Genomic DNA, 13,143 nt, shown 5'->3' with positions numbered 1-13,143 from the left:
TGGGGTGGTTGGCGGTGGCTGGTGTTTGCTGCATGGCAGAGATCTGATGAGAGAGGGGCAGCGATAGACAAAGGCTCAGTGAGACAGTTGAAAACGGGTCACCAGGGTCAGAGGGAAACAGCAACAGAGGGAGAGGGATGCCCAGCAGCTAAGAGAGAAAAACACTGGAACCCAGGAATGCCCCAGCAGCAGCAGGATGGACTCAAGACCCCAGGGCGGGGGGGAAGGAGGGGACTGCAGCAACACCCCCACCTCGACTAAGGTCTTCGAGATTGCTGTGTCTTTTCTCGTGTTCATTTAGAAGTCGCAGTCCTAGGGGTTGAACATGCCTGGGTCCCATAGGACTGGAGGGAAGTGGCAAATCTCGGATTATTTAGGGATTCGAGATTTGAGAGCAAAGGCCCAGGCTGCAGTGAGGCCAAAGCCCTCCCTCCTTGAGCTCTCCCCCCCCCACCCCCCCCCCCTGTCACGCAGACGGATCCTATGAATTTGAGCAGAGCCTGAAACCTCCGCCTTGGCTGTTGAGTGGCACCTTTGCTTAAACTCTCTGCTCTGGGGCTATGCCACCTGTAGGAGAGTAGCACTGGTGGCCGCTTCCTGAGGGACAGACCAACTCTGCGCAGCTGCAGCTACAGCCCCAGGATCCTGCATGACCCACGGTGGCTGTGGGAGCAGGGTGCTGGCGCTGTCTTTCGCAGCAAAGCACCGTGTCGACCTCACCCTCTCCCTCTGCCCATCAGCTCGGCTTCCCAAACCTTCCTCAGTGGCCTCTCCTCAGCAGACACACAAAGACACTCGCTGGCCAGCACGTGGCGGCCGCGTAGTCTGTGGGGGCACACACAGCCTGGCGACGTGAAGTCCTGGGCGTCGGGATCAAGGCCGGCTGTAGCCGGGTGGAGAGGGCTGACCCTGCAGGGCAGCGGCTCCGGGCTGCCTGGCTCTCACGCCTGGAATCGGCAAGCTTTGAAAACCCTGGGTAATTAGCGCTAATTACATGTGCGCAAACAACCTTAGTCCAGGGCGCGGGCTGGGGCCACCCTGACCCTGGCCATCCCACCACAGCGGCCCAACTGCAGCAGCAAGGACTAGTGGAGGGCGCCGGAGACCCCACAGGACTCAGAGGGCCCGTGCCCTCCGAATCACAGATATGCAGGGTGGCCCAGGATATTGGGGTTGCTGTCGGCTTGTAGTCCGGGGGCAAGAGACTAGAGGTAGACCCGAGATTCTAATACCCGTGCTTGCTCCTGGAGCAGGTCCAGTGGTGTTTGACTGCGCATTCTGGCCTTTCTGTGGTCTCTTGAGCACCACCCAAGCTGAGGCCGCAGGACCAGGAAGGCACAGTTGGAATCCTGAGACCAGACCAACTACAGGTGTATGAGCCACTTGACTTCTGAAAGAGCAACTTTCCGAACCTTAGTTTGCATGCCCATAAAATGGATAGGCAAGGGGCTTCAGATAGAGTTTAAGGGGGTGGGGTCAGAAAGGGCTTCCTGCTAAATCCTCACTTTTTACAGTTTATATGCCAAGCCTGGGCTGAGATCTCCGTTTGTGGACTGGGGAGCCTTTGGCAGCTGTTTTGACCGACCCGGAGTCAGGAGAGAGATTTCATTGCCTCAGTTGCACATGAAGATCAGAGAGGTCAAACATCTCACCAGAAAATCGCACAACGGGGAGAAGCAGCGAGCTGTTTGGACTTCGTATTTCCAGCCCAGATTCTGCCTATCTCTGCCACTCCTCCAGGATTCGCCAGGTTTCCAGGCATGCCTCTGAGGTTGGCGTAGCCTAGAAACTACGTTCAGGGGCTCTGCTCCCAGAGCTCGAGGGTAATGGCCAGCCGGCAGGTCGGCCCGGCCAGCTCGCTGCGGGGCCATGGCTCCCTCTTGCGTTCGTGGAGAGAGGTGCATTTTGCTCAAGGCCGGTTGTGCCTTAGGTGAGTTTGCATCACAGTTTGCATCGTGTGTGAAGGACAGCTTAAATTAGGAAAGAATGAGAAACCTGGGCATATACGGACAACGGAGGCCAGGCTGGGCAAGCCACTGGTGAGTAGCAGAGCCTTGGGTGAGTCTGATTTGCTGCCCCTTTCAATGCCGCAGTTCCCTGGAGCTAAAATTCAGACCTCAAAGTTGGGAAGAGCCCAGTCAGGTACTGGTGGTGAGATCACAGGCAAACCCCAGAACCTCTCTGGGCCTCAGTTCTGAGTCTGTCAAAGTGGGCGAGGACCCCTGGGGAGTGTTGGGGGAGGCGTGGCTTCCTGAAACCTACTGAAGTCCTGGCACCTTACTGGAAGCAAGATGTTTTGACCAGGGCTGGAGAGATGGCTCAATGGTTAAGAGCACTGACTGCTCTTCCAGAGGTCCTGAGTTCAAGTCCCAGCTACCACATGGTGGCTCACAACCATCTATAATGAGACCTGGTGCCCCCTTCTGGTTTCTCAGTGCAGCTTCAGTTAGGGAACTGGGTGAGGAGGGACTTGAGTAAGTCCTGTGAGACCTTGTTCTTAAAGGTGGGGACACATGGGCCCTAAGGCAGTAGCCACTAGGGACACCACACACACACACACACACACACACACACACACACACACACACACACACACTTGGGTTTTCACAGACACAGAGAACAAGGATACTCTGGCAATCAGGGTCATGTTTTGGTGGGCCATGACTAGCAAAGGGCATGGCAGGTTCTTGTTCCATGGGGGATAAGACCCAACAGGCATGGAGGGCGCAGGGCTTTCAAGGGCCTTTAGCTGTGACACAGCCGGAAGTCAGTTGGCAGGAGACACAGAGGGGTTGGGGCTGGAGAGATGGCTTGGTGGTGAAGAGCATTTGTTGCTCTCGTAGAGGAACAGAGTTTGGCTCCTAGGATCCCATGTAAAACAGCTCACAACAGTCTGTAACTGTAGCTCTAGAGCAGAGGTTCTCAACCTGTGAGTCGCGACATCCTGCATATACACATATCAGATATTTACATTACAGTTTCTAACAGTAGCAACATTACAGTTCTGAAGCAGCAACAAAATGGTTTCACGGTAGGGTCCGTGCAGCATAAGGAACTGTTAAAGGGTTGCGAATCACGGCGGGGGGTGGGGGTGGGGTGCTGGTGTGAAGATCCCATGTCCTCTTCTGGCCTCTGTGGGCATTTACATGCATATGTCCACGAACCCACACAAACACCATATTTTTAAAAAATAAAAAAAAAATAAAGAAAGAAAAGGTGGCTATTTAGCAGTGTAGACTGGAGAGTTCCTTGTGGATCCCGTATATAGAGCAGTAGATTCCCCTGTAAGCCGTGCCAATACTTACCGAGAGCCCTTGCCGTAGTCTGATAGAGCAGAGGTAAGGCAGGCTGGAGAGTGGGCATCTCTCTCATGCTCCACACGCTGCCACTGTGACTTCAGATGGCCAGGGTACCCCACTTTGAGAATCAGCACTCTCACTCTTCCAAAACCCCCTCTGAGGCTCCTCAACTCCTGTTCTGATCAGTTTCAGAGGATTCTCTGTATCCCTGCCCTCAGCTTCAGCAGGTACAGTGGAGACAGGTTGGGGCAGGACCTCCAAACTCCATCTTCCTTCCCAGTGACTTAGAGGATGATTTCTCCATCTGCATTAGGCAGACATATTGGAGGAGGTGACAGGTTCTGACAGCCTCCCCGGGGGGCTTGTAAGGCAGAGATTGGAAGCAAAGTAGGTCCCTTAATAGGTTGCAACATACCTGTCAGGGACTTGGGGTCTTACCTTGGCCTTCCTCCTGATATGCACAGCCCAGGGTCGAGGGTCCAGGTAGGTGTCTCTAACAATCCCTCCAAGGAATGCGTTGTTACCCACCAGGAGACAGCATGGCCTGACCTGACGGGGCTAGGCCCAGATGGTTGCCAAGTTCTTCATATGGTAAAGAGGCAGAGCTGGGTGGTCTCAGCAGCGACCGCCCTTCCTGACTTGATTTCTCCATCTGAGAATCTGTGGCATGTGTTTGCCATTTCCCTGACCTTCCCAATCTGCCATCAGGATAATATATGGAAATTGCTTTGACCTCCTGAGAAAAGAGGGTCTCCAGGAATAGAAAGTTCAGCCGCTAATCCTGTCCTCCCAGACTCGCCGCTAATGCCTGTTTCCGATGTCAGCCTGGCACGTTGAGTTTAGCCAAAGAAAGAACAACACAGAGGGATGATGGTTTTTCTAATGGCCCTGATTCTCCAAACACACACACACACACACACACACACACACACACAATGCACACTTATACTTACACACAGTCTGGTTGCAGGCCACCCTCACACCCAGCTTCCCTGTGAACCTCACTAACACACATGCCTCCTGTGGAACCATCATAATTGTAGAGAATAATTAGAGCTAACGTTTGCACAGTGTCCTGCTACCACGGAGTGGTTCTACCCAGCACTTCCCTTTAATCCTCATACTGACCTGAGAGGCAGGGATTATTGCTATTATTAACTGAAGCTCAGCAAGGTCAAGTGACTTGCCCAAGGTCACTCAGTCTGTCGGTAACAGAAATCGCTCCAGTTTGGGCCTCCTGACTGGATTCTGTCTTCTTGCTACTGGTCCACTCTTACTCACATGTTCATTCACATATTCACTTAACACGCTATTTTGTTTTCATGCGTAGTCATGGGCCAGGCCCTGTGGTAAGGGCCAGAGCCCTTTCCGCTTCTCCTCCTCAGGAGTTCTTTCCTCCTTACCTAAGAAGGAAGGGAAGCTGAGGAGCATGCTGGTTGGTTTTATGTCAACGTGACATGAGCTAGAGTCAGCTGAGAGAAAGGAGCCTTAATTGAGAAAATGCCTCTGTAAGACTGGGCTTCTGCAAGCTGGGAGGGCATTTTCTTAATCAGTGTTGATATGGGAGGGCCTGGCCCATTTTGGGGTGGTGCTACCACTGAGCTGGTAGTGGATGCTATAAGAAAGCAGGCTGAGCAAATCCTGGTGAGCAGGGCAGCAAGCGGCACTTCTCCATGGCCTCCATCAGCTCTTGTCCCTGGGTTCTTGCCTCTGGGTGAGTTCCTGCCTTGTCTCCCCTCAATGAACTGTGATTCAGATGTGTACACTAAATAAATGCACAACCCTTTCCTCCCCAAGTCAGTGCTTTATCATAGGACACAGCAGTGTTAATCCAAAAAAAAAAAAAATATATAGGAAGAGACTCATAGTTATATAAGACAGAGCCCACTCTGAGAGCTCTTGCCTGCTCTGGCCATTATGGTACCCTATTCCCATACAGAAGCAGTCCCTACACCTGTTTCTCTCTGTGTCTTTCTGTCTGTCTCTGTCTGTCTGTCTGTCTCTCCTCTCTTTCATCTCTCTCCTCTCTTCTCTCTCTTTTTCCCTCCCTCTTCCCCTCCCTTCCCCCTTCATACCTTTCCCCATGCCCAGGCTCTAGCTAGAGGCTAGCACAGCGAGTGGCCTGCCTAGGTCCTATGACCACAGCTCCCTAGCCCATCCCAGTCACTTAGGCATTTCAACTGAGCAGGCCCAGAAAACCAAGGATAGGATTTGCTCCAAAATGCCATTGGCATCTCTGGGGACACAGTCACATTTTCCTACTGATTATACAACACCATAGCATTTACAATAGTCACTCCGTCAGTCAATATCGGTCAGACACAGCCAGCAATGTCCTCCTACCCCCACCATGTGCTGACCTTGCTTGAGAACAGAGGCAGGATGGAGGGAAGAAAGGATGTGTCCCTGTCCTTCACAGAGACCAGGTATGGAGGAGAGATGACATTCTGTGGCCTCCAGGGGCTGTGAGTCACTGATGCCCATGGACCCTGGAATTATCTAAACTGAATCCTTTCTGATTCAGGCTTTGTGTTGACTAGCTGTGCGACCTTGGACAATTCAGTGACTTCCTTAGGAGCCTTAGTTTCCTTAAGACCGAGATGGATATGACTCCATCTCAGGACTACGTTCTGAGGGCTGATCTCAGGAAAGGGCAGTCCTCTTGACTTGGAAACCAGGCTTTGTTTCTAGCTGGAACTGACCTTTCCATTCTGTCCCCCAAAGAATATCTACATGAAGGCAGATGGGGGATGGCAATTGTCTATTCACCACACTTGGCCTGTGGCAGGCATGCTCACAGATTTGAGTCCAGAGGCCTTTTCTCTAGACCTTGAGTCAGTGAGTTAGAAAAAGCATGAACCTACAATCAGGTCCAGGCTACTCCAGGGAGCAGAGATGGGACTTTGTGTGTGTGTGTGTGTGTGTGTGTGTGTGTGTGTGCACGCTAGTGAGCACGTGTGCTTACGTACATCCTTGTGTGTGACCATTGAGGATATAGGTCTCTGAGATATGAATGTCATTCATTGATATGGTAAATTTACTTGAATAAATGTATATTAAGTGCCTGCCGTGTCATGTTCTACATGGTTAGGCTACCACCACAAGTAAGATGAGAGAAAACACATACCTTGTGGACTAGATTCAGCCAAGGACATACACATATATGTTTATGTAAACAACAGCAACAAAATGCCAATCCGAGATTTGCAGGGTGTTGTTGAGCAAGGCACCCTGCCTCTCTGAACATGTTATACAGGCACTGCTGTCTTACTTTTCTAAAGACAAAAACAAACCCTAAACCACTTTATTATTAAAAATGTTGTAAATAAAAACTATCCTATACTCACATTATCCAGACCCAGCTACTATGCAATTCAAATGAGTTTTTGTCGTTAGAGTAGGCATTCAGAATACAGCACTCTTCTGAAACACACGCATCAGCTGAAGATCCCCTGCTGATTGGAAAGCCCTGAGCTTATAGGCAGTATATGCAGTATTTTGGGTGTGGATAAACATGCACGCTTGCCAGCACCCGTTTTCTTTGGCTCAGTGAGCACGGCACCTGTGGGACTCCGGAACTGGCCCTGAATTCCATCAAATCCACAATCCCTCCCACAGAGGTGGGGAGAGGGGGGCATCTGGCTCTGATATCCTGACTGGGTTTGTTTTGCCCTGAGACAATACATCCTGGAAGTTTTCCTGCTTGGAATTTCTTTCCTAAGACTCTTGATAACATAAATGTCATTTTAAGGAAGGCAGAGGTGATTGAGCTACACATTGGAACTGTCCAAGTCCAGGGACGGGTCTGGCTTGAATGAAGATCTCATGGGCTTGGAACTAGAGAGTAGGAAGCCAGGTTGAGGAAGGTCACTGTCTTCAGTATGGTTATCCTCTGGGTCTTACCTCCCTAGCTAGCTGAATAAGACCCTCTATTTGACTCAAAGGGCTGGGCACCAGTGTCCAAGTGTCAGCCTCACGGTGGTTCTCACATGGAACATCTCTAACCCACTGCTGCCACACCCAACCTAGCTCAGCCAGCCAACCATGCATATCCGGAACCTTCCTGGCCCAGCCCCTGCTCAGTCCAACCTCACACTTTCCTTCTGATGAGCTTTGGATTCCACGCATACTGAAAAGCCCCAAAGCTGTGTTTCCCACACTGCCCTGTCGTTAGGGTTTTGAATGTGAGGTAGGTTTCACCAAACATCACATATCCATGTCGGGCTTGAATTCAGCTGTGATCTAAATGAGTGGAGCCCCAGGAGGGAGGTATTCATTCAAAAGATATTTGTAGATGTAAATGCACACTTGCTCGGAGAAGTGTGTGCATGCTTCTGTGTCCCTGCCACCCAGCTTTTGCAATTAGGAGTATCTCCATCTCCACAATTTTGTGGTATCTATCCAAAGAATTTCCTTGCCACAGTTCCCGTCCTGGAGGTGAAAGCTGTTGGGGCTTTCACAGTGAGATGTGCATCTGGCTGGCGTGGACATGCCGAGGAGCCTGTTTCTAGAGGCAGAGTTGGGCCAGCGGCTTCTAGGCTTGGCAGATGGCTTCCTGATGCTTGCACCAGGAGCGGCTGCCTTGGTGGTCCATTTCTGCAGCCCAGCTTCGGGAGCTGCTCCCGAAGATGCAGCCTAGAGTCTGTTTCTCCAGCTTTCCAAATATTTCTGCAAGCCATTCAATACTGTTACTACATTATTTCTGCTTGAACTACCCGGAGTGACTTCTGTCTTTGAAATTAGAAGCTAAAGAATCTCCATCCTGGCCTGTCCTCCCTTCAGCCTAACACAGTCCCAAACCAACCCACCCCTGAACCACTCCAACTCATCCATGTGTGTTCCATCCAGCCTGCCTCAGATCAGCCCAGCTCAGCCGTGCCCAGCCATGCCCAGGTCCAATCAGTGCGCTCTTAACTCACCTCCCTCACAAACAAACTTCACAGACCACATCAGGCCAGCTCTTGGAGTCCAAACAAGCCATTTGACTTTTAACCGAATGTGTGCATCCAGTTCCCAGCCCACCCAGGGCCTCTCACCATCTCTGGGTCGCTGGAAGCTGAGCAGAATGGCCTGTTTCATCATGCACATTTCTACCGAGCAGTTTGGGAGCCCCCGAGAAGGCACAAAGTGAACTTCAACTTCTCTGCAGGGATACGGCTGAATTCCCCAGCCAGCATTTATTTCTCCCTTTTCCCCTTCACCATACACCCTGTTTGTTTATGCCCTTTTCATTTGGGCACCCAGTGTCCCCAGGGTGCTTTGTGGAGGTTCCTTCCAGCCCAGAGCCACCTTCTGTGGTGAAGGATGTTGCACAGCTGTCTAGTCGGGGTGGCTTATCAACTTGGCACTGAGACCAGCTTTTGATTTAGTTGCTTAGTCGGGAGCAAGCGGTGAAAATGATCTGAGATTGAATAGAGAGATCAATACAGGACTATGGGGTTCAGCCTACTAGGTTGCCCTTTGGGGACCAAAGGACCAGAAAAGGGAGGCTTCTCTGGTCCTCTTCTCTCTGGCATCTCATAGCAAGTGGAAACAGGTGGGTATGCTCATGTCTCAGTTTCATACAACAGCAACCTTTGCCACCTTTATCAGTGCTGTAGTTCTGTCCAGGCTTTTTGTTTTGTCTTTAGACAAGGTCTCACTGTGTAGCTTTGGCTAACCTAGAACTCGGCGTGTAGACCAGGCTAGCTGCCTTAGTTAGGACTTCTATTGCTGTGAAGTGGCACAATGACCATGGCAACTCTTAACATGGAAAACATTTATTTGGGGCTGACTTACAGTTTAGAGGTTCAGTCCATTACCATCATGATGGAGAGCATGGCAGTGTGCAAGCAGACCTGGTGCTGGAGAAGAAGCTGAGAGTTCTACATCCTGATCTGACAGCAGCAAGGAGAGAGAGTGATACTAGGGCTGGCTTGTGCATTTAAAACCTCAAAACCCACCCCCAGTGACACACTTCCTCAAACAAGGCACCTCCCATAGTGCCACTCCTTATGAGCATTGGGGGCCATTTTCATTCAAGCTACCACACTAGCCTAGAACTCACAGACATTTGCCTGCATCTGTTTCCCGAGTGTTGGGATCAAAGACGTGCACCACCCACCACCATTCCTGACCTTGCACAGTCCTTGAAAAACAGCTCATTACCTCTCAAGGGACAGAGAAGAAAGGCCAATAGCAATAGGGACATGACAAAGAAATAGTGCTTCAAATTGCCCTTGTGTGTTCCCCAGGTCTGCTTCCTATCTGACTTCGACTGCATACACATCTTAGCTTGTCATCTGGGAGCTATTTGAGGCTGAACAAGGTTTTCTCCTTTTCTTCTGAAGTTTGACTCCCACATGTAAATTAGGGCCCTGCTTCTTTCCTTTTAAATTATCATATGTAGTATGTGCGTGTTGGTGTCATCACCGAACATGTGGGGAGGTCAGAGGACAACTTGTGGGAGTCAGCTCTTGCTTTCTATCATGTGAGGCATGGGTATTGAACTCAAGTCTTCAAGTTTGGCAGCAAGCTTCTTTACACACTTAACTCTATTGCCAGCCCAGCCCCATCACTAAGCAACTTCGAAGAAGTTATTTAAGTTCTTGGTCTCTGTTTCCAGATCTAATAATTGGGACAACAGCAGTTCCTACTTCTTGGCAGCAGAAGCAGGATGCAGGCTGATCACATCTCATTCGCAAACAGGAAGGAGCACAGAGAGAACAAGAAAGTAGGGCAAGGCTATAAACAGAGATTCTGAACTTTCCTAATGTGAGCCGTTAAAACAGTTCCTCATGTCGTGGTGACCGCTAACCATAATACTACTTCATTGCTACCTCATAACTGTAACCTTGCTACTCTTATAAATCACAGCATAAATATCTGACATGCAGGATATTTGATATGTGATCCCCTCCAAAGAGATTGCTCCCCACAGGTTGAAAACCGCTGATATAAACTCTCAAAGCCCTCCCTCCGTGATGTCTTCCTCCACCAAGGCTTTGCCGCTTAAAGGTTCCATAACCTTCCCTAAAAGCACCACCAGCTGGGGACCAGGTGCTCAAAAGCATAAGCCTATATGGGACATTTCTCATTCAAACCACCAGTTCCCACCTATAGTAAAGGAAAGGAGGATAATAGATTTAAAAAATAACAAAGAAAAAGCTTCAGAGTGGTAACTTAGTGAGTCTTTCACATTAAATCGACATCCATGATTACTTCCCCATGTCTTTTACATTAATGCTTTCTGAATGTTCTAGAATGAGTTGGGATCTCAGTTACTCAACAGATAATTATTGAGCACTTGATAGGCTGTGACCAGATACAGAGACTGCTTACACCAAAAGGGAATTCTGGGTTCAGCTGGTAGAGAACCTTCCAACTCCTTGCAAGGAGACGGACTCAGAGGAGCCAGGGGGATCTGTGCTTGCTGGTGGGTCAGAGGGTAGGGTGTTGAGACGCTGGAATGCCCACCCGATTCTCAGCTTTTGCTCTGGTCTCACCACAGCCCTGCCTCTGAGCCTTGATCACATAGCCTGCATTAGAATCCTGCCTCTGCCACTTTGGAGGCAAGTCACTTGTTCTTGGACAGGTTCCCTCAATTTTATAAGCCCTGGTTTCCTCACAAGTAAAACTGGGCTAGAATACCTGGCCTGCTTCCTTCAGGGTCTGAGTTTCTGTGAGAGGAGGTGCTGGTGGTACGGGAGACACGACTGTGTATCTCCCTTTCCTCTGGCCATTGTCTGGAGTGAGGGAAGAAAGCAAACATGTCAAGTCATGGGTTTGCATTCTAGAACACTTGCATTCTCACAGAGTGTCTCCTGCCAAGGGTCCCTCTCTTCAGGCAAACTGTGGCCCACTGAGTTCAGTGAGGAAAGCTCCTCACTTCCTCAGGTTGTCGTGTGTGTGGTGGGGAACAGGACTCCTGCCCAGTCCTGGACGGTGACTTGATTCTCCCTTTCCAGGCTGGAGAGAAGCCACCAGGGACCTCAGGCTGTTAGAGGTAGGCAAGGAACTTGGCCCAGGAATGTGTAGCGAGTCTTGGCTAGAAGATATGGTGTGCATGTGTGCGCATATGTGCACGGGTCTGTGCACACACACATACGCAAGAAATCCAGGCATAGAGCTCATGAGGACTGCTCCGGGGCAGGGCTGGAGTTTCACTTTTGCCCTTACTTAGATGGAGAGTGACAGGGCTGGGGGCTGCCTGACAGTTCAAAGAAGATATGTGACTTGGAGGTCAAAGTTCAGCAGAGAAGTCAATCTCTAGCCTCCTCAACTGGGAAAAATGTGTTCAAGCTGTTGCCCCTCCTGGGGTTGGTGCTATCTTTCTGTTCCCTCCCCTGGCTCCTCCTTGCACTTTTGGGTGGGGGTGGGGTTCTGGGTCTTACTTGGCCTGGATCCACTGGTCTTCCTGCAGAAAGTGTCCTGAGCAGTGCCCAGCTCTCATCTCACTGAGCCTTACTATAGGTCTTTATAGCTTTATCTGACATGATAAAGTTTGCTGATGGGATAAAGCTAAGAGACAGAGCAGACTGCATTGGTCCAGCTGGACCCAAACTCAGAGAAGGGGAGCTTCTGTGTCTCTCGTGTTCCTTATGAGCCACCATCACAGAGGACATCAATATTCTTAGGTCACCTGCTGTAACAACATGTCTACAGGTATTCTCTAATGTCCACAGGAGTTAGTATACAACCTTTTCCACTCTACCCATCACCTCTTTCACTCAGAGTTCAAAGTTCTGCCAGACTTCTCTTACTGATATGGTGTGAGTCACGAGAGAACCAGGATTTTGTCTAAGTAGACAACAAGGCACTCAGCTCCTAGTGAAGAGACTGGTCTCTTCCCCTTCTCTCCCCCCACCCTAATGATTGCCTTCTAGAACATGGCCTTCTCCTGGGGCACCCAGCACAGAAGCCAAGAGGGTCAGTGGCACCTTGCTCCCTCTCTGTCACTAACTTGCTGTCTGAGTAGAGGCAACTCTTATTCCATCTTTGGGCCTTCCTGTCTCCTCAGCCCTAACAGGGGTATGGGCAGGGCTGCCAAAGAGACAGAAGCATCTAGGCAGCTGTATTCAGAGTTCTTCTCATCCCTCTGCTTGCCAGGGACCTGACATTTCAAATCGCCTGTCCCCAAGACGGCAGCCACAGCTTAGCCAGGTGCAGGAGGCCAAACATGTTTTGAACCCCCGTGTCCTCCACTGGTTGGCTTTCATTGCCTTGGCAAGTTGTTTCCCTTCTCTGAGTCTCCATTTCCTCATTTTGTACAAAGTGGAGTAAGTACAAGAATTCATGTGATAGCGTTGCTGCACTGGGCACTTTGGGTGCATTCATTAAATATGCAAAGTGGCAACTGTCCTCAATCCCAGGTAGAGCTGACAGATGAAACAGCCCGGAGTTTTGGCCCAGTGCTGTCACTTTGTGGTACAAAGCTGCTTGGGCTACAGAGGGCCCAGGGAGGTTCTTTCCAGCCTGGAGCTCCTCAACCTGCTGTTGCAGAACCAGGTTCACCTTGACACAACCATACCCTTAGTTACACACAGCCTCCAGTGTACTCCTACAACCCCTGTACCCACAAGGACACGTGTGAACACCTCCCTGTCTATCTAGATCACGCTCACCAGGTTCCAAGCAGTGAGACCTAGGCTGGGTAGAGAGGAGTGTCAGTCAGAAGAATAGCACCCAGGTGTCTTGCCTTCTCAGACTGGCTAATTCCAGAATGTCAGATCAGGACCAGGCTGCAGGGTCAGACACGCTTACACCATCGGCAGACCATGCGTTCCAACCGGTGCCCAGACGCCAATGCAGAAGCTCAACATACACCAAACAACCAGACAAAAGCCACAGGACCCCAGGGAGTGAC

Source organism: Microtus ochrogaster, chromosome 10, assembly GCF_000317375.1.
Source record: "Microtus ochrogaster isolate Prairie Vole_2 chromosome 10, MicOch1.0, whole genome shotgun sequence".
Lineage (NCBI taxonomy): Eukaryota > Metazoa > Chordata > Mammalia > Rodentia > Cricetidae > Microtus > Microtus ochrogaster.
Note: the sequence above shows the minus strand (reverse complement) of the source record.